Source organism: Taudactylus pleione, unplaced genomic scaffold (genome assembly GCF_031769625.1).
Source record: "Taudactylus pleione unplaced genomic scaffold, aTauple2 ptg000296l, whole genome shotgun sequence".
Lineage (NCBI taxonomy): Eukaryota > Metazoa > Chordata > Amphibia > Anura > Myobatrachidae > Taudactylus > Taudactylus pleione.
In genome coordinates, this window is record NW_028284698.1 from 7,569,842 (window position 1) to 7,593,254 (window position 23,413).

The 23,413-nt window shown below is 48.6% G+C and overlaps 1 pseudogene; it reads right to left on the bottom strand.

Moving 5' to 3' along the window:
- Positions 1–15,593: 15,593 nt before the first annotated feature.
- LOC148511695 (uncharacterized) overlaps positions 15,594–23,413 on the bottom strand; it is a 59,744-nt pseudogene continuing 51,924 nt past the window's right edge.

The following is a 23,413-nucleotide window of genomic DNA, read 5'->3' on the forward strand; positions in this document are numbered from 1 at the left end:
GTGTGGGGCCTGTACGTAAGATCTCCTCATCCATGAATACCAGACGTTGACGAGACCTGACCAATGGTGCAGAGTACAACCAGCCGGGAGGTGTTCACCAGTGACCCCTCCAAGCGTGATATGGGTTTAGCTGCACCCATCTGGCAGGTAAAGGTCCTTTGGTCAGGTGTCTGGTACCCACGGGAATAGAGATCTTACTACTGTGGCCCTGGAGAACTACTTCTGTGGAAGTAGACTGTAATTTGTACACAGGCAAAGTCTTTTAATGCACAATTGCGCTGAGAGGTAGCACTTGTAATAATACCCAAGGAAGGTGGTTTTGATGCAAAGTTGCACCAAGGGGTGCCGCTGGTAATCCACTCCGGTGTGGTGTCCAGACGCACAATTACGCACCAAAATGGCACGTGATAGGTACTCAGGTAACGATGGAAGTACACTCTGTTGCACAATGACTAGACACTTGCTGAGCACACAGGCAAGGTGTGTAGGATGCACTGTTACACAAGGAGTTAGAAGTGGTTCCGCACATAGGCGAGATGTTATAGGACTTTTGCACAAAGGATTGGCACTTGTCAGCACACAGACTAGGGGGTAAATTTACTAAGATTGCAGTTCTATTAAGAAGTGATGTTGCCCATAGCAACCAATCAGATTCTACTTCTCATTTATCTAGCACCTTCTAGAAGATAATACCTGGAATCTGATTGGTTGCTATGGGCAACATCACTTCTTAATAGAACTCCCATCTTAGTAAATTTACCCCTAGATGTCATGACGCTCTGTTGCACAAGGAGTTGGTATTTGTCAGCACACAGGCAAGATGTTATGACGCTCTGCTGCACAAGGAGTTTGATACTTGTAGACACAAGGAGATCACGAAGAGGGAACCTGGAACGAGGTAGCAGCAGTAAACACTGGATAGCGACAACATTGCACAGGCAACTTCCCTCCTTCCGGAGACAGGCTTTATACCCTAAGGTAGCAGATCATAGGTGGACAGCGTCAGCTGAACACCACCAAGCTACCATTGGGTAAAGGGCAGTCAGGTGATGTGAACTGTCATGGCCGCGTCCATGACGGTGACCGCAGTAACCAAGGCACGGCATGGCACAGGCTGTCCACATGGCACTAAGAATAATGCTCACGGCGTCACCCACCGATTAAGTGGATATCTCCCAGAAACACCCTTTTTTTTGGGGGGGGGGGAGCAGCAAAAATATTAAGTAATCCCCTTAATATATGTACAGGGGAAAGCAGCACTCATAAAAGCAGTCACACTGCGAAGCATGGGTTTCTATGAGGACCGCTTTTTGCCTATGGGCTACTTTCTGAAAAAAGTACTGGGAGAGGGATCTGTATGGGGGTGCAGTCAATATCCCGACCACCGGAATCCCGAAGCTAAGTAGCAAGGTTAGGGGGAGGGTTAGTGTTAGGATTAGGCACTAAAAGGGGAGGGTTAGGTTTAGGGTTTAGGCACTGGGGGGAGGGGTTTAGGATCAGGCAACAGGGAGGGAGGGTAAGGATCCTGCGGATGTTTCTTAATAAATCTTGGCGATGACTCATTTCTTATTACCGCGAACAGTGCCAATAAGAAATTATAAGTATCAGATTAAGGACCAAATAAATAATAAATATGCTCTAGATGAGTTGTGTAACTCCCAGCACATATGAACAACATTCTCTGCTTTGCTATTAGTTACATCCATGCTGTATGCTTGTACTATGTACAATACAGACATGCAAAATGCCCATATTCATCATCTGGAGGGTTTCAACTTCAATTGAAGTTGAAACGCTACGGATGATAAATATGTGCATTTTGAGGTTGGAAAGCCTATCAATGTTGATCGATGTTGATCACCTGAGATTGATTTAAAATCAATCTACATTGACCTTTAGTAAATTTACCCCCATATGTTTCTTGCCTGGAAAAAGGTTGTGTGTGAGGGTGTATGTGGGTGGGGGTAAGGGGGCGCTATATGTTAGCCTAGGGCATCTAGAAACCTTTAGCAGTCCCTGTCTGCAAATAAACTGTAGTCAGCTGTTGACTGTAGAACAATAACAGCTCCAGTCTGTGTTCATATGTTTTTAAATATAATGCCTGAGATGCAACTAAACACTTAGGGGTAAATTTACTAAAGGTGGGTACACACATGACAGATATATCTGCAGATGATGGTCGTTCATACACACTGAACGACCATCATCTGCATGCTGCAGCAGCTCGGGCCGGATTGGGGGCGGGTAGGGGCGTGGCCTAATCACGGAAAGTGTGGCCACGCCCCCTTCAGAAAAAAAAAACATCTGCGACCAGGCGTGTGCGCTGGGGAGGGGGGCGCTGTGTGCCCCTCAGCACGGTGCACAGCCAATGGGGGGCACGATAAGCGTGATCGCTCCCCCCTTGGCATAGGAGACTGCCCGGGCAGCTGCTTTGGCAGCCTTGGACAGTCTCCCAGTGCAGCCAAGCACACAGCAGCGTGTGCTGGGCTGCTGTGGATGGGGAGCTGTGACGGACCCAGGTAAGTACTACCCACTGGCGGCTCCCCCCACCCACTCTGCACCCTATGTATGGGTGATCGGCTGATCGCCCGTGCACACTTGCCGATGGCTGTGTCTGGTCGAGATGTCAATCACAGGTGTGTTTGGCCAATTTTTACAATTCGCAAATGTACTAAAGGCAAACTCGGGTGAGAAATCATGAAACTCTCTGCAAAACACGGGTGAAAACACAAATAGAAATAAATACACCATCGGCCAAACTCGCAGGTACTTTCCATAGACAGGAATACAACACAGGAATTTACCAAGAATCATGATTGTAATCATGGATCTAATTTTACCAAACTCAGTCCAAAATAGAAGTTTTAATTAGACTACCTCCTGAGCTCCGTTTTTGCAGAAACATACACAGATCAGTGTGGTCCGTGTATGTTTCTACCTGTAACTAACAAAAAAAGGATTAAATTAAAAAAAATATATATTGGGTTCCCCCCCAAAAGCATAACCAACCCTGGGCTCCATGAGCTAGTCCTGGTTCTAAAAATACGGAGGACAAAACCCCCCAGGGGTCCTCCATATTGTATGAACCAGCACTGGGCTCTGCGAGCTGATCCTGGTTTTCAAAATATGGGGATAAAACTTGCGTGGGGTTCCCCATATTTTTCAAACCAACAGCAGGCTCAAACTAGCCAGAGTGTAATGCCACAGCCAGGGGACCCTTCACTGGGTCACCCCAGCCAAAGCATTAATAACCCAAACTAGGAGAAGGGTGACCCCAATATTGGGGTCACACCTCTCCTGAGCACCCTAGGCCTGGGCTGAATCCGGGACTCTTCCCTGCACCCAGGGCCGGATTAAGGCCTGTGGGGGCCCCTGAACAACAAACTTGTGGGGGCCCTATTAATCACATTATTAAAGTGATATATTGGCGAGTTGCGATTCGGGCAACTCAATACCATTTCTCAAACTTGAGAGATATGGACCACCATTTTTGCTAGTACTAGTATATTTACTACTGCATAAACTGGCACCCAATTTAACTTGAATTTTTTGGGAATTTTGGGGTGCCCATTTCCAACCTAATTATAAATGAATAATAATAATAATAATAATAATAATAAAAAAATTAAAAATAAATAAATATATATATATATATTTATTTTATTATTAGCTTTTATTTTTATATACACTGGGCACTCTTGGAGGAAAGAGCACCCCTGGTTGGACACAGCAGCCCCTGCCCCTGGATGGATGCAGCAGCCCCTTTATGGACACAGCAGTCCCTGCCCTGGATGGACACAGCAGCCCCTGCCCTGCACAGATACAGCAGCTATTGGATGGACACAGCACATACGTTCACTACACTCTCCACAGCCGGAGTGAAAATGGCGCCGATCGTGGGGACTTTTATATAATCCAAAACCCGCGATAATCCAACAGCAGGAGGATGACGTTTTGCCTCACTTTGAGATCCGAGTCAGGCGGGAAAACCCGATCCTGACTCGTATCTCGCCTCGGAACTGGAAGTTCGGATGGGTCCGGATCTCTGAAAACCGGACCCGCTCATCTCTAATACATATGTATATAGTCTTAAATCATACCCTCCATCAAATGAACTTAAGTCATTTTCGGGACCTATTGCCTCCTCTAGTTGTTGGTGGAATATGGTCAATAATGATGTATCGCAATGTGGATAAATTCTACCCTGCCTGGCCACAGGTTGGTCACTAGACCCAGAGTTGATGTCCACTCTAATAGCTGATCAATGAATAGCCATGCAGTCTCTCAAAATTCTGTCCGTTTTGCCGACGTACCTAAGTCCACATGGACATGTAATAAATAGACCACAAATTTAGTGGTGCAGCTTACCCTGTGTCTGATGGAATAACGTTTACCACTATATGGGTGGGTAAAACTGTGTTAAGATACCTACATGTTAAACAATTAAGGCATTTAAAGCATCCATTTTTTTTGTTTCAAAAAGTGTGTTTCAACTTTTTTATCCAAACCACTGATGTCGGTCTTAATAACCACCCAATCATGAATATTTTTACCGCGTGGATAGCACGGCATAATAGTGGTATCAGAAAGATTTAAATCCACATCACTTTGTACAATTTGCCAGTGTTTTTTCGCAACAGAATTGATTACAGGGCTCTCCGTGTTGTAGTGATTCACCCAAGGCATGCGTTTAGTCTTAGTTTAGACCTAGGTCTGAGTAATTGTTCACAAGGGACAGTCATAATTTTGTTGGGAGCCAATTAACCTACCAGTATATTTTTGGAGTGTGGGAGGAAACCGGAGTACCCGGAAGAAACCCACGCAAGCACAGGGGGAGTATACAAACTCTGCACAGCTAGGGCCATGGTGGGAATTGAACCCATGACCTTATTGCTGTGAGATCACACAGGTAGCAGGATCAATGCTCAATGTTTATTCCATCATCTTCAGGATACAAGTACAATAAAAACATGTACTCACTTAAATACCACCACCATCACCATGTGCAACGACACGGCTTCCAGGTCCGACCCTGCAGCGCCCACCCCTGACGTCACCGGCATGACCCGTAGCCGCGGCAACTTAAGTGAAGCTAAAAACAAATACAAAAAAATGTACATAAGAGATCAACAGTTACATTATACATATGTACTGTATATAGTCACAAATCATACCCTCCATCAAATGAAGTTTAAATTGTCATATGATGAGAATAATTACATTATCGAGGGACACGGGACTGTATATATGCTGTCCATCGATTGTGATATCAATTGTTCATCGATTGTGATGTTTGGATATGAACAGTTGATGTGTTTGTAGTCATATGATATTACCCCCCTTCAGGGGCGGATTGGCCGCTGAAGTCAGCGGGATGATTCCCGGTGGGCCAATGCGCTTGTGGGGCCGCCTCTTGGCTGGCAGGCTTTTTTTTCTTTTTTTGTTAGATAAATTTACATTCTGACAGGCAGCCTAAAGTGAGAGACTGTCAGCTTTCGGGCTGACAGGCGAGGTGGGCGGAGCCAAGGCAGTCAGCTGGCTGGACTGAGACTTGAGGCCAGGGTGACTGGAGAGGCGGGCAGTGCAGCAGATGGAGCTGAGATGCATACAGAAAGTGCTGGGGCAATGCACAGATCTGACAGAGGGACCCGCTGGTGCTGATGATCATGACTGCAGCCTGCTTCTCACAGACACATGTCTCTGCCTGTGAGTCAGTAGCAGTTTGGGCTGGAATCATCAGCACCAACGACCCCTCTGTCAGTTTTCATCATTAGATCCAGCCAGGTTTTATATGGGGGCATTGGTGGAGTTTACTGCCCTCCCCCACTCTCGCAAGGGACTTTAGGCTCACTCTCCGGCCTAAGGGCCTCATTTATTAATGAGTTTTATCATCAAAACGAGTGATACATTTCACTGTGTATGATAAATGGTGCTCCAGCCAATCAGCTCCCAACTGTCAACTGTAAGAAAAATGACAGATGGGAGCTGATTGGCTGGAGAACCATTTATCATACACAGTGACATTTATCACTCGTTTTGGTGATAAAACTGGTTAATAAATGGGGGCCTAGCTGAGATTCACTTTCCTTTCCTCTCTTGACTCCACTACAGGTCCCCAACAGCTCCTCCCTTCTCCTCCTCCGCCTGCTTCCCCCTGGCTGAGCTAGACAGAGGCAAACAGTTCATCAGTTGTACCTCCTACACTCCCCCTGTGTACTTCTTTTTTTTTTTTTATCATCAATAGTTTTTATTAAAGATTTTTTTTCCATGAACAAAATAGATAGTGAAAATAAAAATTAAAGAAAAAAGAACACATGAGGAAGGGGGGGAAGGAATCAGACAACACTGTCAATATATTAATATCGCAAAGTTAAAACATTAGGTAAATATATAGCGATTACGAGTGGCGGAACTCCGGAGACAATGGAGTCATTTGCCGCCGGGTGCCAGCCCTGAAGGGGGCCCCTGGCTCCATAGTCATCCGAGCCGGCCACTGCTAAAGAGGAGCTGCATGGAGAAGGAGCGCCACTGATCGGCGCTCCACCTCCATTGGCATAACTACGGAGCATGCAGGGGGTGCGGTGGCACCCCCTGCACCCTCCATTTGCTGGGCACCCGCTGAGTGTGTTACCAGTGGGCGTCCGCTCCTTCTCTCCCCATCCCCCCCCCCCCGGTGCAAGCGGCAGCCGGAGCTAGTCCCGCAGTGCACTATGGGAGTGACGTCATGACGTCACTCCCACAGTTCTGAGGAGCGGGGGACGGACGCCAGCAGGCACTGGAGCGGAGTTTAAGGTAAGTTTTTTTTTTTTTTGGTATGCGTACCCGCGCAGGGGGGCACAATACTGGGGGCATTACAGGGGACACAATACTGGGGGCATTACAAGGGGCTTAGTACTGGGGCATTACAGCGGGCTTACTACTGGGGGTACTACTGGGGGGTGCTGGGCCCCCACATCCCCTGCACACATCATGCTGATAAACAGGGAAAAAACTGGCAGTGATCGCATTTAAGTGCAATAGCATGGCAGCAAGGGACCCTTCACAAAAAACTGAGTGGGTCCTCCAGAATGTGCTCCACTATATGTCTGATTTGATTACTGTAATGCTGCAGGTACTGGGCTGAACATCCTCCGAGGGGTAGTAATTGCAGTGACTACATCGAGGGGTAATACTGACAGAACATGGAGACAGCTTTTAATTAGTCAGAGAGTGTGACATATTAACAAGGGGAATTTGTACTCCCCTCTCTATTTACCACCCCCTATCTCTCTCTCTCTCCTGTCTTTACCTCTCACTCTCCTGTCTCTTTCTCTTCTTATGTATCTCCCCTTACCTCTTTTCCTATCTCTGTCTCTTTCTCTATCGCTCACATACTGTACACACTCCATACTTGCCGACTTTTACTCTGCTCTCGCCGGGAGAAGCTTGGGGAGAGGCAGCAGTCGGGCAGTGATGGGGGCGGGGCCAGACAAATTGTGTCACTAGGCCCCACCCCCTCGGGGCATAACACCTGTGAATCGCGCATATTTTAATAGGGGGTGGGGCCAAATGATGCAATTATACTAGAATTGCGTCATTAAGTCCCGCACCCTAACGACAGACCGTGGATCTCAGGTAATTTTCTCCCCATTCTGCCCATTTCACTAGGAAGTGGGCAGGATGCGGGAGAAGTGCCTACACTGCCGGGAGTGTGGGGGGTTACCCAAAAAAACGGGAGCCTCCCGTGACTTTCGGGAGTATAGGCATGTATGACACACTCTGTCATTTTGTTTCAATAAATGTTCCGGTCACTTATGTAGCGTCACTGCTCCTATCTGTCGTTCCCATCCGAATGAGGGGGAAAGAGTGTCATCACCAGCCTTAGTATATGTATACTGTAAATAAAGTATATGCCCTGTCACTCTGTGTAGCACTAGTGAGGTGTCAGTGTGCCTAACCAAATATTTATTCAAAACATGCAGATACTTTCCGCCTACTTCTGTGACTTTACAAGTTAGAGAGAAGGCTGTATTGGCTGCACTGTTTTATTTGGACAGTTGAATGGTTGGACAAAAGTAGATGGGTACGGGATACCGGCCCTCAGGCTCCCGGCGGTCAAAATCCCGACGTTGACTTCCCAACAGGGTTAGAATACCGACACCTTTCGGTAGTGTTAGGGAACAGATATTATTTTGGAGAATACAGTCCCGTAACAACCTTGAGGGCTGGAATGATTGGCTAGCAGCAGCCCTGGAGCAGCTTTGAGAGCTGGAAGACCTTGACTTGTTGTGGCCTGTGGGCCATAGAACAAGATGCGGCCTTTGGGACGTGCAGCAGCCTTGAGGGCTGGTAAGCCTTGGCTTGTTGTCGCTGCTGTAAGACTTGTGCTGCTGGGTTGACACAAGCGGTGGTATGCTGGATTGCGTACTTTGGATGCCGAATTGTGGCCTGTGCCGCCGGGTTGACACAAGCGATGGTATGCTAAATTGTGTAGTCTGGACACTGGATTGCAACGTTTTCCGCCGGGTTGACACGAGCGGCTGGGCGCTGGAGTGCCGCTGGGTTGACACAAGCAGCTGGACGCTGGAGTGCGGCCTGTATCGCCGGGTTGACACCAGCAGCTGGATGCTGGGTTGCGCACTCTAGACACTGAGTGCACCCTGTGCCGCTGGGATGACACAAACGGCAGGGAGCAGGTATACATACAGTTTTATTTCTCCAAAGGAAACCTGTCCGATCTGTGGAAAGGAATAGGCGGCACTCTTGAATCCTGACGAAAATGTATTAGGACCTTGAAACGTTGACTACGTATTTAATCCATCTGTGATCAATACACGTTTTATTGGAGACAAAAGAATGCCGCCTATTCTTTTCCACACGAGGAGGGACAGGTTTTCCTTATCTTGCTCCTGTGACACGGGAGGAAAGGGGGAAGAACAGAGGGAAACGGGAGGAAAGGGGGAAGAACAGAGGGAGACAGGAGAAGGTGAGGGAACAGAAAATAAGCTAAAAACCACCTACACAATAGGTTGTAACTCAGCAAATATATATATATATACACACACAGGGCCGGTTCTAGACATTGTGGAGCTCAGGGCGAAAGTTCACAGTTGCGACCCAATAAAAAAAAAAAAAAAAAAAAAAACTTTTTGTAGATGACGTTCCTCTGCACGGGCTGAAAGCACACGCGCTTCCGGAACACCCCCAATTCATCACACTGTGGGGCGTGCCCAGCACTTATGAAGGTGCTGGGCTTCCCCCAAGCTCTCCCCTCGTGGCTATTAAATTCCATGTGCAGTAATGCATCTTACAAGTATGTCTTACACAGTAATGCCCTTTGTAACACATTATGGCACATGCAGTAATGCCCTATTTTACACATTATGCCACATGCAGTAATGCCCTGTATAATACATTATGCCACACGCAGTAGTGCCCTGTATAACACATTATGCCACATGCAGTAGTGCTCTGTATAACACATTATGCCACATGCAGTAATGCCCTGTATAACACATTATGCCATACGCAGTAATGCCCTGTATATTACATTGTGCCACACACAGTAATTCTCTTTATAATACAGTATCCCCAATTCAAATGACGTCACACATTAGTCCCTTATTCATGTTATGACACACAGTGGTGCCCCTTTTACACAATGCCCAAATTAGTGCCTCTTATACGCAAGGCTCACAGTACTGAGTAGTAGTGCCCCTAATACAATGCCCACAATAGTAGTGCCCCCTATAGTAGTGCCCACATTAGTAGTGCCCCAGTAATAATGCCCTCTATACTAGTGCCCACAGTAGGAATGCCCCCTATAGTAGTGCCCAAAGTTGTAATGCCCCCATTAGTGCCCCCTATAGTAGTGCCCCCAGTAGTAATGCCCCCTTATAGACATGTCCCCCGTAGTAATGCCCCCTTATAGACATGCCCCCAGTAGTAATGCCCCCTTATAGACATGCCCCCAGTAGAAATGACCTCTTATAGACATGCTCCCAGTAGTAATGCCTCCCTATAGACATGCCCCCAATAGTAATGCCCCTTATAGACATGTCCCCAGTAGTAATGCCCCCTTATAGACATGCCCCCAGTAGTAATGCCCCCTTATAGACATGCTCCCAGTAGTAATGCCCCCCTATAGACATGCCCCCAGTAGTAATGCCCCCTGTAGTAATGCCCCTTATAGACATGCCCCCAGTAGTAATGCCCCTTACAGACATGCCCCCAGTAGTAATGCCCCTTATAGACATGCTCCCAGTAGTAAAGCCCCCCTATAGACATGTCCCCAGTAGTAATGCCCCTTATAGACATGCCCCAGTAGTAATGCCCCCTTATAGACATGCCCCCAGTAGTAATGCCCCCTTATAGACATGCCCCCGGTAGTAATGCCCCCATGCCTCCCTTCTGAAAAATAAAAAATACAAACACAATACTTACCTTAGGCCCCGCTCCTGCATCCGCTGCCATCCGGTCCGACCACGACTCCACCACAGATCTATGGGAGAGACGTCATGACATCCATCCCATAGTGCTCTATGCGGGAGTCGGAGCTCTGGAGTGAGCTTCGGCTGCCGCTGCAGGGAGGGAACCTGGTGCCCGCTGATAACAAATATCAGCGGGCGCCCGGCAACGCGGGGGGGTCCGGCGCTGGTTTTTTTTTTTACCTTCTGGGGACTCAGTGGAGTCCTCTAGGGGCCGGCGCCCCGGGCGACGGCCCTGTTAGCCCACCCCTAGAACCGTCACTGCACACACACAATAGAAGCAGGTCCGGCACTCACATAACATAAGGCATATCCTTGCTTGGTGCCTTTGCTGAGCCAGAAGCTGCAAACATGTCCTAATAGCACGGCACTCAAGACTGTTAGAAATGAAAGTCAGCACAAATAGTCGTTTTCAACGTTTCATTCAGATGAGAATTTCCTGACGAAACGTTGAAAACGACTATTTGTGCTGACTTTGATTTCTATCTGTCTTGAGTGCCATGCTATTTGGACACATATATATATAATATATATATATATATATATGTATATATATATATATATATATACACGATCCAATGCTCCGGCATATAGTGACATTGTAAAAACTGTGCAGGTGTCGCCAGGTCAAGTCTTGACCTAGTGACACCTACTGGATACATGCAGTTTTTATAATGTCACTATATGAGAAAAAAAATAATAATAATAAAATATATATATATATATATATATATAGGGTAAAGAGTACTGGTTGTTATAGTCACACTGACAGCTTGGCCCCTTCACTGCCCACTTGACAGCACCACATGCCCTCTTACACAGCACCCATCAGTCCCACCTCACTCCCCTCACAGACCCCTCTCAGCAGCCATAGACCCTCTCCCCTCACACCACAGGTCCCCCCTCACAGCACAGACCCACCCTCCCCTCACAGACTCCTCTCCCCTCAAAGTACACAAACCCCCTTCCCTCACAGACCACTCTCAGCAGCCATAGACCCTCTCCCCTCACATCACAGGTCCCTCCTCACAGCACAGACCCAACCTCCCCTCACAGACTCCTCTCCCCTCAAAGTACAGAAACCCCCTTCCCTCACAGACCCCTCTCAGTTTCACCAGCCATAGACTCCCTCATGGCACAGACCCTCCTCCCCTCACAGAGTCCTCTCCCCTCACAGACCCCTCTCAGCAGCCATAGACCCTCCCCTGACAGCACAGATCCCCCCTCCCCTCAGAGACTTCTCCCCTCCCCTCAGAGACTCTTCTCCCCTCACAAACACCCCCTCCCACCATCAGCGACCCCTGTCAGCAGCCATAGACCTTCTCCCCTCACGGCACAGACCTCCCTCCCCTCACAGACACCCTCCCAGCCCAGCAGAGACACCTGTCCCCTCACAGTTCCGTGCCTTTCTCCCCTCCCCTCCCCACCAGCTCCAGCAAATTTACCTGCCTATGACCTCCATATGCACGGCTCATCTCTTCATGTAGCTCCAGCCTTAACAGCGACACAGCGGGGGAGTGAGACAGTGAGTCACTGTCTGTCTGCGGGCGCAGCGGCATCCTCCTCACGGTGGGACTCCATTCAGCAGCAGCATCCGCGAACCCGCCCCTTCCTGCTTAATGATAGGGCCGGCCAGCCCCGTCCTCAACTCCGCATCCTCCTCCCCCAGCTTAGTAGGAGCCGGGCCTCCAACATGCTGCTACTACACTGCGCCGGTATGTGTGTCCTGTCTCCCGGCTGGTGCTAGTAGCAGCATGACATAAACAGTGCTGCAGGTTCTACCCAGGCCCAGGGACAGTTTTTGGTGGGCCTGGTCACGGGGCCCCTTGGACCCGCCGGGCCCTAGGCGGTCGCTTAGGTTGCCTAGCAGAAAATCCCTGCCTCCCCCAAACCCCGCTACTTACCTTCAGGATGCCATCGGTCTTGATGCCGGCGCCGGGATTCTGACAGGTGTTGGGAGTCCGGCGCTGGTATTCTAAGCCGGCATCTCCTGCGCCGGGATACTGAACGTATCCCAGAGAATAGTTGGTCTGGAGTATGGCCATATTTAGCCTTGCCTATCACTGATACCTCCAGGTATAATTATATAATAATCCTGCCTACTTTGGTGTTTTGGTTCTGCCTACAGTTGATTTGGTGCCACCCATGTGAGGCCACTTCTAGAAATGTTTCCAGGGCCACTTTTAGTTCCCAATCTGCCTCTGACGGTTAGGACTTCACTTGTATTTGGCAAGTAGATCTACTGTATACAGATTGATGCAAAGGTGACATTTGATTACATACATAAACAAAGGCGTTAATTATGTTACTGTCAGCTATGAATAGCTACAATATGAGTATATTTAATGGGCCACATGGACAGTATAATATATAAAATAAAATCATAAAAAAAATACCCTGAGAGTGTGACCGAGGATGCACCACTGGCTAACCCCCTGCGAACAACCTCCCCCTCTCGATCCCCCCTTCATCTTCCCCCTCTCCCCCACTAAGCTAATACTTACCTGCATGCTGCTGCAGCCAGGGATCGGTGTCCGGCTTCTGTGACCCCAGCCAGCTGATCAGTGCTATTTTCTTTACAATTTAATTTTAGTAATTTTGGGCAGATCACATTCATTACAAGTATGGGAAATGTAATCTGCTTACTAAAACAAATGCTTATTTAAGGGCATGGAGATATATTTAGCAAATTCTCATCCAAAAGCCCTTTCATACATTTAGGTGATACTAAAATAAAGTGAAAAGGGTATGAAAACACCCATTTTCACATTGTTTAAGTAAAAATAATATTGATAAATATTCCCCTTAAAGCGGCTTAATTAGCATTCTGTGTAAGGTAAAATTTTATTGAAGGTGTACAAGTGTACAAAATACAAATGCACCTGTAGTTTCATATCATATAGGAAAGAAGAGAGCAGTATTAGAATTCATTCTAAAGCGGCCCATACACGGTGTGTTGTACGATTGACTTAGCGATTCTTCCTTTGAAAGTCTCCATACGATGTGGTCAAATGGTGTAGGACTGATTGTTACGATCATACATGCATCATAATACATCCTACACAATAGATCGCAATCTTATGTTTTTTCCGTAAGATGTGTATGATCCAACTATACGACGGCAGGGATGTGCATCGGCATCGCAAACATACCAAGATTCCCGTGCTGCCCACCACTGAGAGTGCGATGAGGTTGAAAGTCATGCTGCACAGACGTTTCATATAGAAACATTGGTGCAGTGCGACTTGCCGGCCACGTCAGAGTGCCAGGCTGCATGAGACTGGAGCGCAGAGCAGATCCCTTCCACATTCAAGGAAGGGTGCATGGTTGCCGGCAGAAACAGTCACTGGTTAACAGTGAAGAGAGTGGACTGCCTGTATCCACTCTCTGTGTTTTAGCGGCTGCGTGTTTGTTACTGGGGGGGCTTCTGTTTAGCCAGGAATTAGGGCAGTATCTGAGCTGGCTATCAGTCCAGCAATCAAGTGGGGCAGTATGGGTAGCACTGCCATCTGTGTCTATATAGCACGTGGGCAGAATCTGGTCAGTTTAAAAAAATATATTTTTGTCAAAAAAAGCAAGTGAGCAGTATCTGGTCCGCATAATGTGTAAGGGGCTTTACTCTGTGGAATAATGTGTAAGGGGCATTACAGTGTAGCATAATGTGTAAGGGGCATTACTGCGTGGAATAATGTGTTGTAAAGGGCACAACTACAGCGTGGCATAATGTGTATAAGAGGGGTTGTAGTCAGAAAATCCCGACACTATATCCCGACAAGGGAGTTAAGATAGGTGTCAAAATACAGACGTCTATCTTATCCTGATGCCAGAACACAGAAGGATGGCTGCCTGAACAAGGTAGGTCCAGGACGTCCTTAGTGTTAGTCGCCGGGGGGGAAGGGTTAGGTTACATAGCGGGGTTAGCGTTAGGTTTTGGGAGGGGAGGTTAGGGTTAGGCACCACTTTGGGGGGAGGTAGAGGATCCCTGCCTATTGCATGGGCCCCATCTGCGAGCTCTAGCGGGTCTCATGAAAATAGTGCAGGTAGAGTCATAACAGTTATCCAGGGTCTCCCCTGGTTACAGGACTCCTGCTCCACTCTAACAGGCAGAGCAGAGCCCGGAGCCGGCCCCAGTGATCAGTTGTGTGGTCTAAACATACCACACACTGATCACTGTTAAATAAAAATAAAAAAATAGTAAAAAAAATAATAACTTACCTGAGTCCAGGGACCAGAGATCAGTGCTCCGGTGATGTCCTCCCTCCGGTCAGCTGGTCTACCATCCTGCACTGGGACCCGGTCATCAGCTGACCGGGCCCCAGTGCAGGATGGGAGATCAACTGACCGGAGCCACGGAGGACATCACCGGAGGTAAGTGTAATTAAGGGGGGTCGCGTTAGCGGCAGCCGGTCGGCGCATGCGCAGCACTTGTCACAGTTTTTTTTGCAAAACATACCGTGATAAGTGTGCGGAGGGGATTCGCAGGGACAGAGCTTTATCGCAGGCTCTGTCCCTACAAGGGATTTTTAGTAAATCCCTGTGATATTGGCTGAATTCGCAATCAGAATTCAGTCGGTAATATCACACTACAATCTGCATTTAAATGCGGATTGTAGTAAATAGAGCCCTATGTAACAACCATAAATCCTGAGATCATAGCAGAGAATCAGAAATAAAATCCAAACTAGTGACTCGAACTAATAGTCAGTGACAATTAAAGACCAATAAATAGCAAACACGGATATAACAACATTCCCACAAGTGGTAATACTTAACCCCTTCTTAATAAAACTATGAGAAATAATTAAATACCTCATAAGAATTTAATTGATTGTAGAAACATTTACATAAGGAAAATCACAAATTGGTAACGTGGGGCACTCCTCCTATGTGGAAGATTTTAAATACTATTTATGTTTAATTGCACAGTTATTATTTTAATAGTTTGCTAATATAATACAAAACAACTTAAATAAAGGTTAAGTTTTTATTTCAAATACATCAGTACATTGGATAGATATATACTTGTATGTTATTAGGGGATAGGTGCACTAAATATGTAAACCCCTTCTTTTTCCTTTTTGTACTTGCAGTCTTAATGGATCAAAGGAGCCATGGGGGGTAGATCAATTATCCACTCTTCTGGAAACTGATCTTCAGATTTCCTGTAAAGAGAAGAGAAACCTGGTAAATGACAAACAAACATTATAGAAGGTACACGTATTCACATTGTGAGGGAGAGACACTGGGGTACTGTTGGATCCAATCGCATTTCTCCTAGATTTTTATCCTATGTATTTTCAAAAACTCCAGGGGGTGTTCGTGTGAGTGTAATGACAGAAATGCTTCTTCTCACTTTATTCAGCTTATGTAGCAGCTGGGTTACAGGGCCCTGGTGTGATGGATGAGAGGTTGTGGCCTGTGTAACCTGTGTGTTCCCCATGTTATAGTGTCAGGGCTGGTGCTACATAAAGTAGTAGAGACAAGAAACGCTAAAGAGTAATTACAGCTGAACAGTCGCAGGATTTCATTTCAGTTTGTTATTTCATTTCTTGCTTACTACTGAAAAAACATATTTGCATCATTGTAGGTGTCACAGGAAGAGCTGACAGTGGGCCTGATTCAGAGACGGACACTCTGAATCAGGGCGTTTTTTTTTTTATTAGTACGGCCTCCTGGCCGCTCGCATAGTTATGGGTGACCACCCACAGCTAGTGCGAGCGGCCAGGATCATGGACGCGATGGTCAAGACCATCGCGACCATCGGGGCTTGTGACGAGACCCTTGTAGTAGGGTTCGTGGCCCCAAGCCCCAGAGAGCTTCTGGCTCTAATACAGCCGGAAGCTCTCCCACTGACATCACTGGTGATGTCAGTGGGGCCGCCCACAAACAGCAGGCGTTCGCATGGGAACGCCTCCATTTGTAAAGCCACCCCCACGCCACGCCTCCAAAACGGTGCGAGCTGTCGATCAAAATCGACAGTCGCCCCCTTTTGGTGCGAGACCTGGAGTGACGGAGCACCCGTCGCTAGCCGGGTCTTGCACATGCGCACGTCGGAGCCGACTCCGGCGTGCGCATGCGCAGTGGCCAAACAATGACCCGCTCGCGAGCGCATAGCGCTTGCGAGCGCGTCTGAATCAGGCCCTGTGTTCCCAGTCCTACCCCGAGCACAGCACAGAGCAGAATGACTGACAGGTGGCTCCAACTCTAGTCCTAGACTATAAACCCTGCATAATGAGAGGTCACTGATACGGGCCTGAATCTGACCCGGGGCAGCTCTCACAGCCGCAGATAGCAAGATTTAGCATAATGCTCATAGGCAAAAGCAAATTGACACTTTTTGGGGTATCTCTGGGTGATTCTGAGCCGGATCTCTCTCTGCGTGAAATGGGCGTTTCAGGGCGGTAATGCTGCAGTTACACACAGGAGATCTGTCTCGTGGGAGAGTTGTGTAGCTAGATTTCTGTGCTATTCTGAGTCCTGCATATTCTGCTAGATGCACCAGTGGTCGCACAATAAAAATTTGTACCGGCCCTACGGCAGGTGCAGTTTATCCATCAGAACATGGCCTCCGGTGTGAGCAGTTCTGTGTCTTTAGATGCAGCCACTGTCAGTAACATGCCTGCGACACACCCACGTCTGGAAAGCCACTCCCCTGTTACTTCCCACCAGGAATGCCCACTGTATATCACGTGTCTGATTCTGTTCTGTGCCTCCAAACAGTAACCATTGGGACATATGCACAGTGCGACTTGGACATATGGGCAGACAAAATATCTGCCACTTGCATCCAACATCACCGCTGTGTCCACATCTGATTCAGGCCCAAGCTGTGCAAAATCTGTGTATAGTGTTCCTGTGGTACGTATAGTGTTCCTGTGGTGTGTATAGTGTTCCTGTGGAGCGTATAGTGTTTCTGCAGTGCGTAGAGTTTCCAGTGGTGCGTAGTGTTCCTGCAGTGCATATAGTGTACCTGCGGTGCGTATAGTGTTCCTGTGGTGTGTATACTGTAGTGTTCCTGCAGTGCATATAGTGTACCTGCGGTGCGTATAGTGTTCCTCTGGTGTGTATGTGTATACTGTAGTGTTCCTGTGGTGTGTATAGTGTTCCTATGGAGCATATAGTGTTTCTGCAGTGCGAATAGTTTCCAGTGGTACGTATAGTGTTCCTGCAGTGCATATAGTGTACCTGCGGTGCGCATAGTGTTCCTGTGGTGTGTATAGTGTTCCTGTGTTGAATATAGTGTTCCTATGTTGCATATAGTGTTCCTGTGGTGCGTACAGTGTTCCTGTGGTGCATATAGTATTCCTGTGGTGCATATAGTGTTTCTGCTGTGTTTTTAAGGCCCAATCTGTGCAAAATCTGTGTATAGTGTTCCTGCAGTGGGTATTGTGTTCCTGTGGTGCGTATTGTGTTCCTGTGGTGCATATAGTGTTTCTGTGGTGCACTGTGCACATAGTGTTCCTGTGGTGAACATAGTGTTCCTGTGGTGTGTATAGTGTTCCTGTGGTGCGTATAGTGTTCCTGTGGAGCATATAGGCCGGGATGTACTAAAGGAAAAATGCGCATTTCCATATGTACCTAAGCCCCGTCCGCACTTTTTATCAGTGCAGAGGGCCTATGGGCTTCTTACCGCACCCCTCTCTCGACGCTTCGCCGCCATCCCGCCGCCGCCTACGCTGTCGCCCTCTCGACTGCTCTCCATGGTCGCTGGCCCGCGCTCCTCCTGGGTCCTCCGCCTCCTCCTCTTCCTAATTTTCTTCCGGATGCGAGGAGGAGGAGCCCAGGGCTTCATGCACAGGTGACCAGCAGGCAGCTTCCGGGGCTCAGAGGGGGCGGGGTACCACGGAGACCCCGTCACCCAGCGTCGACTTCTTCACAAAGGGCAGCTCTTATCACAAGAGCTGTCCTTTGTGATACTAATCGCATATGTCAGTACATATGCGATTAGTAAGGTTGCGGTGACTGGCAGAATGGTCACCGCAACCTTAGTACATCCCAGCCATAGTGTTTCTGCAGTGCGTAAAGTTCCCAGTGGTATAGTGTTCCTGCGGTGGGTATAGTGTTCCTGTGGTGCATATAGTGTTCCTGTAGTGCGTATAGTGCATATATATAATATATATATATATATATATATATATATTATATATATTTCTCTATTTCTCTCTCATTTTAACCACTTAACTGGTGGCAATCGCACCCCCCCAGTTGCAATAAATCCCCATGAACATTAACTCCCCCCATATCCAATAGAACAAGTATTACAGCAACACCCTGTTAGGTATCCTGCTTTTGCCCTTAATGGAGGCAGTAAATACAGTGCAACTCATGTGTTAATTTAAGTACCCATAGAAGAATTCAGCCAGTAGTTTAAAGAACAGTTTGCCACCCATTTACCCTGATTGTTAACTGTGTGCATCCCCCACCTTACCCCCTGCACTACCTGCCCCTAACTTCCTCCTTGCCCCCAGTACTGCCCCAGCTGCTATCTACCCTTACCCCCTCCCTATCCCTAGTACTGCCTCCTCTAACCCCTTCCTTGCCCCAGCTGCTATCTACCATTTCCCCCTTCCTACCCCCAGCACTACCTGCTCCTAGCCTCCTCCTTGCCCCCAGCACCGTCACAACTACTGTCTGCACTTACCCCTCCCTACCCCCAGCTCTGCTTGCCCCTACTCCCCTCTAGCCCCAGCTCTGCCCCAACTTCTCCCTGCCTTTACCCCCAGCTATACCCCAACTGCTAACTACTGCCTGCCCTCACCCCCCATAATATGTGATGGGACCCAAAAACAGTGGAGTAGGACCCCAACATTTTAAAGTGAGGGGACCCTGGGACCCACATTTTTTTCTGCTCAGTGCGAACACTGGTTAGGGGGAATACCGATTAGAGGTTCCCCATTACAGAGAAACCACCATTATTTGAATTTTATTGTTATTTTTATTAATGGATTTATTTTAGTAGTTTGGAATATAATATATATATATATATATATATATATATATATAATTACATCCCTTTAATTTAACCCCATATGCTGGACACACCTCCTCACTGGAACACCTGGGGGGGAGGGGGCGCCATAGCATGCGCAAGCTCCGGGCGCCCTGACAACACTTTACTCCTCTGGGTGCATATAGTGTTCCTGTGGTGCGTATAGGGGGCCTGATTCAGACCCACTCACAAGCGCTATGCGCTCGCAAGTGGGTCAATGATGGCCCAGTGCGCACGTGCGGCGTGTGCACTGCTCGTGCCCCGAAGCGAGCACAAAAAGCACTCGCTCCGGCGCTCGCATCCAAAAGGGGCAGCTGTTGATGTTGATTGACAGCTGCCCCATTTGGAAGGCGGGGAAGGGGGGTGGCTGAGCAAACGCCTGCCATTTGTGGGCGGCCCTACTGACATCACTAGTGATGTCAGTAGGTGGACTTCCTGCTCTAATAGTGCAGGAAGTCCACTGGGGCTTGCGGCAACGAGACCCTACTGCAAGGGTTTCATCGCAACCAAGAAGGTCACGATGGTCTTGACCATCGTGACCATCATCATGGCCGCTCGCATAAGCTGTGGCTGGTAACCCACAGCTATGCGAGCGGCTAAGAGGCCGCAACAAAAAGTAAAAGCACACGCCCTGATTCAGAGCAAGCGCTCGATTTTGCGAGCGGCTCTGAATCAGGTCCAGTGTTCCTGTGGTGCATATAGTGGGCCTGATTCAGACCCGGTCGCAAGCGCTGAGCGCTCACAGCCGGGTCAATGGTGGACCACAGCGCATGCGCACGACGGAGCCGGCTCCGTCGTGTGCATGCGCGAGCCCCGGCTAGCAACGGGTAATCCGTCGCTCTGGGTCTCGCAACAAAGAGGGTGAGCTGTCTATGTTGAGTGACAGCTCGCCCCCTTTGGTGGGCGGGCCGGGGGGGTGGCTGCCCAAACGGAGGCGTTCCCATGAGAACGCCTGTCATTTGGGGGCAGCCCCACTGACATCACGAGTGATGTCAGTGGAGAGATTCCGGTTCTGTTAGAGCCGAAATCTCTCTGGGGCTTGCGGCCACGAGACCATTCCACAAGGGTCTCGTCGCAAGCCCGATGGTCGCGATGGTCTTGACCATCGCGACCATCATCATGGCCGCTCGCTGTAGCTGTGGGTGGTCACCCACAGCTATGCGAGTGGCCAAGAGGCCGTTCTAAAAAAAAACCAAAACCCGGCCCTGATTCAGAGCGAGCGCTCTGTCAGAGCGACCGGGTCTGAATCAGGCCCCGTGTTCCTGTGGTGCGTATAGTGTTCCTGTTGTGAGTATAGTGTTCCTGTGTTGTGTATAGTGTTCCTGTGGTGCTTATAGTGTTCATGTGATTAGTATAGTGTTTCTGTGGTGCTTATAGTGTTTCTGCTGTGTTTTTAAGGCCGAATCTGTGCAAAATCTGTGTATAGAGTTCCTGTGGTGCGTGTATAGTGTTCCTGTAGTGCGTGTGTATAGTGTTTCTGTGGTGCGTGTGCATAGTGTTTCTGTGGTGTGTGTGAATAGTGTTTCTGTGGTGTGTGTATAGTGTTTCTGTGGTGTGTGTATAGTGTTTCTGCTGTGTTTTTAAGGCCCAATCTGTGCAAAATCTGTGTATAGTGCTCCTGTGGTTCTTATAGTGTTTCTGTGGTGCATATAGTGTTTCTGTGGTGTGTGTATAGTGTCCCTGTGGTGCGTATAGTGTTCCTGTGGTGCGTATAGTGTTTCTGCTGTGTTTTTAAGGCCCAATCTGTGCAAAATCTGTGTATAGTGTTCCTGCAGTGGGTATAGTATTCCTGTGGTGCTTATAGTGTTCCTGTGATGAGTATAGTGCTCCTGTGCTGCATATAGTGTTCCTGTGGTGCACATAGTGGGCCTGATTCAGACCCGGTCGCTAAGCTGCGCTCGCTTGCTGCCAAAAGGGGCTGGGTAAGCAAATTCCGCGATCGCACTGTCTGGCTTAAGGACGCCCTCTATGTCTTAGAGGGTGACGGCAGTGAGCGTACGCAGGAGTACAAAGCTGCCCACCTTTCTCTCTTAGCACACGTCATCTCCAGGAAGTGAGTGATTAATCGGGAACATCGAGACCCAGCGGAGCTGCACACAGCACTTGAGGTAGCCCCTACCCCACTGCAAGCACTGCGATCAGTTTAGGCTGAAATACAACCAAGTGATGTGTTTGATGACGCTACTTTGCTAATTATGCACACCCATTAAACTCCGTTTTGACGCTCAGACACGCCTGCGGTCGCACATCCACTCCCCCGTTCACAAGCACCTTCCCCTGTCACCACCCACAAACGGCGCTATCTGTCACTCAAAGTAGCGTCCAGTCTGTGTACTACGAGCGCACGGCCGCAGTGATTGGTTGGCGCATGCGTACTTTGAAGCATACACATGCGCAGATGTGCGATAATTGCCCCTAGCGTGCGTTCGCAGCTTAGCGACCAGTGTTCCTGTGGTGCGTATAGTGTTTCTGCTGTGTTTTTAAGGTCCAAACTGTGCAAAAAACGCCTTAAAAACGGCGTTGCAACACTCAGGCACGCCTGCGTTCATACCTCCACTCCCCCGTTTCTAGTGCCCTGCCCCCTGTTACCACCCACAATCGGCCTCTCCTGTCACTGGGCTGTATTTGCTGGGCGAGCGAGCAGGCTGCGCTCGCAGAGTAGTTCGCGCACGCGCAGAACGAAGCGTGCGCATGCACAAACCATCGGGCCGCTTGCGAGCGCACAGAGCTTGCGAGAGACTCTGAATGAGGTCCATAGTGTTCCTGTGGTGCTTATAGTATTCCTGTGATAAGTATAGTGTTCATGTGCTGCGTATAGTAGGCCTGATTCAGAGCCGCTCGCTAGATGCGATCGCTCGCACGATGTGTAGGCAGTGCTATCGCACAGCAATGCATTAGCACGCCCAGTATTTCTTAGAAAGCGATCACATAGTGTACGCAGACACACACCAGCCTGTTTTAAGACGCCCACTTGTGCACGTCATGTCCAGGAAGTGGTACATCGGATGCTATCGCAGCGCTTGAGGTTGACTAAACCCTGCCGCAAGCACTGTGAGCACTTCAGTTTAAAAACAAGTCAGGTGACGTGTACTATGATCAGGGGCGGGCTGGGCGGCAGGGTGCCAACTGCCCCCTGGGCCGCTACAATTTAGTATTCCAGGGCCGGCAGGCAGAGGATGCTCCTGCTCCTTGGCCGCTGCCCAGCTTGATAAAGATCCGATACTATATAAGTAGCAGAGGCTAATTGAAAATGGCTGCCCCCATATCAGACTACAAAAAGATGGCTGCTATCAACCAATGAGGAGCAAGGTTTCCCAACCCAGAAACCCAAGAGGCTGGAAAATGGGAAAAGGGGCGTGGCTTATCGGGGGGACTGAGAAGACTAGCTGAAAAATTATGGTTGGCTGAATTTCCTCTTCGTGCTAGGGACCTGGAAGTGACGTGAGTGAGGGTGGAAGTGCAGTTCCTGCCCATGAGAGCCAGCTAAAGAAGTACTTTGTCCTCACTTAAACAAGTTTGTTGTCCCCTCGCGGGCTCACTGCGCTCGCCACATGGGTATATTCCCCCTCTATGCCCACTTGGATGGCAGGGAATGACGCTGGACACTGGCTGATGTCGTCAGGGTCCTCTCTGTGAAGGGGATTTAGACATTACCGAATAATTATGGCACCGCACCCATGGAAGAGAGAGTCAGAGAGGGCAGACTAGATGAGGAGTGCCTTACTGTGAAGGAGATCCCTCTTCCTGTCTTCTCCACGCATACCAGGTAAGTGGAGTGGGGCATATTTATATGTCACAGTGGCATAATTTTGCAGGGGGGTGTTGTTTTGTTATTTCAAATATGAGTGTGCTAACTAAGGGCCTGATTCAGAGACGGACGCTCTGACCAGAGCGCTCGCTCTGAATCAGGGCCCTTCTCCATTAAAATGGAGCGTCCTCCTGGACGCTCGTATAGCTG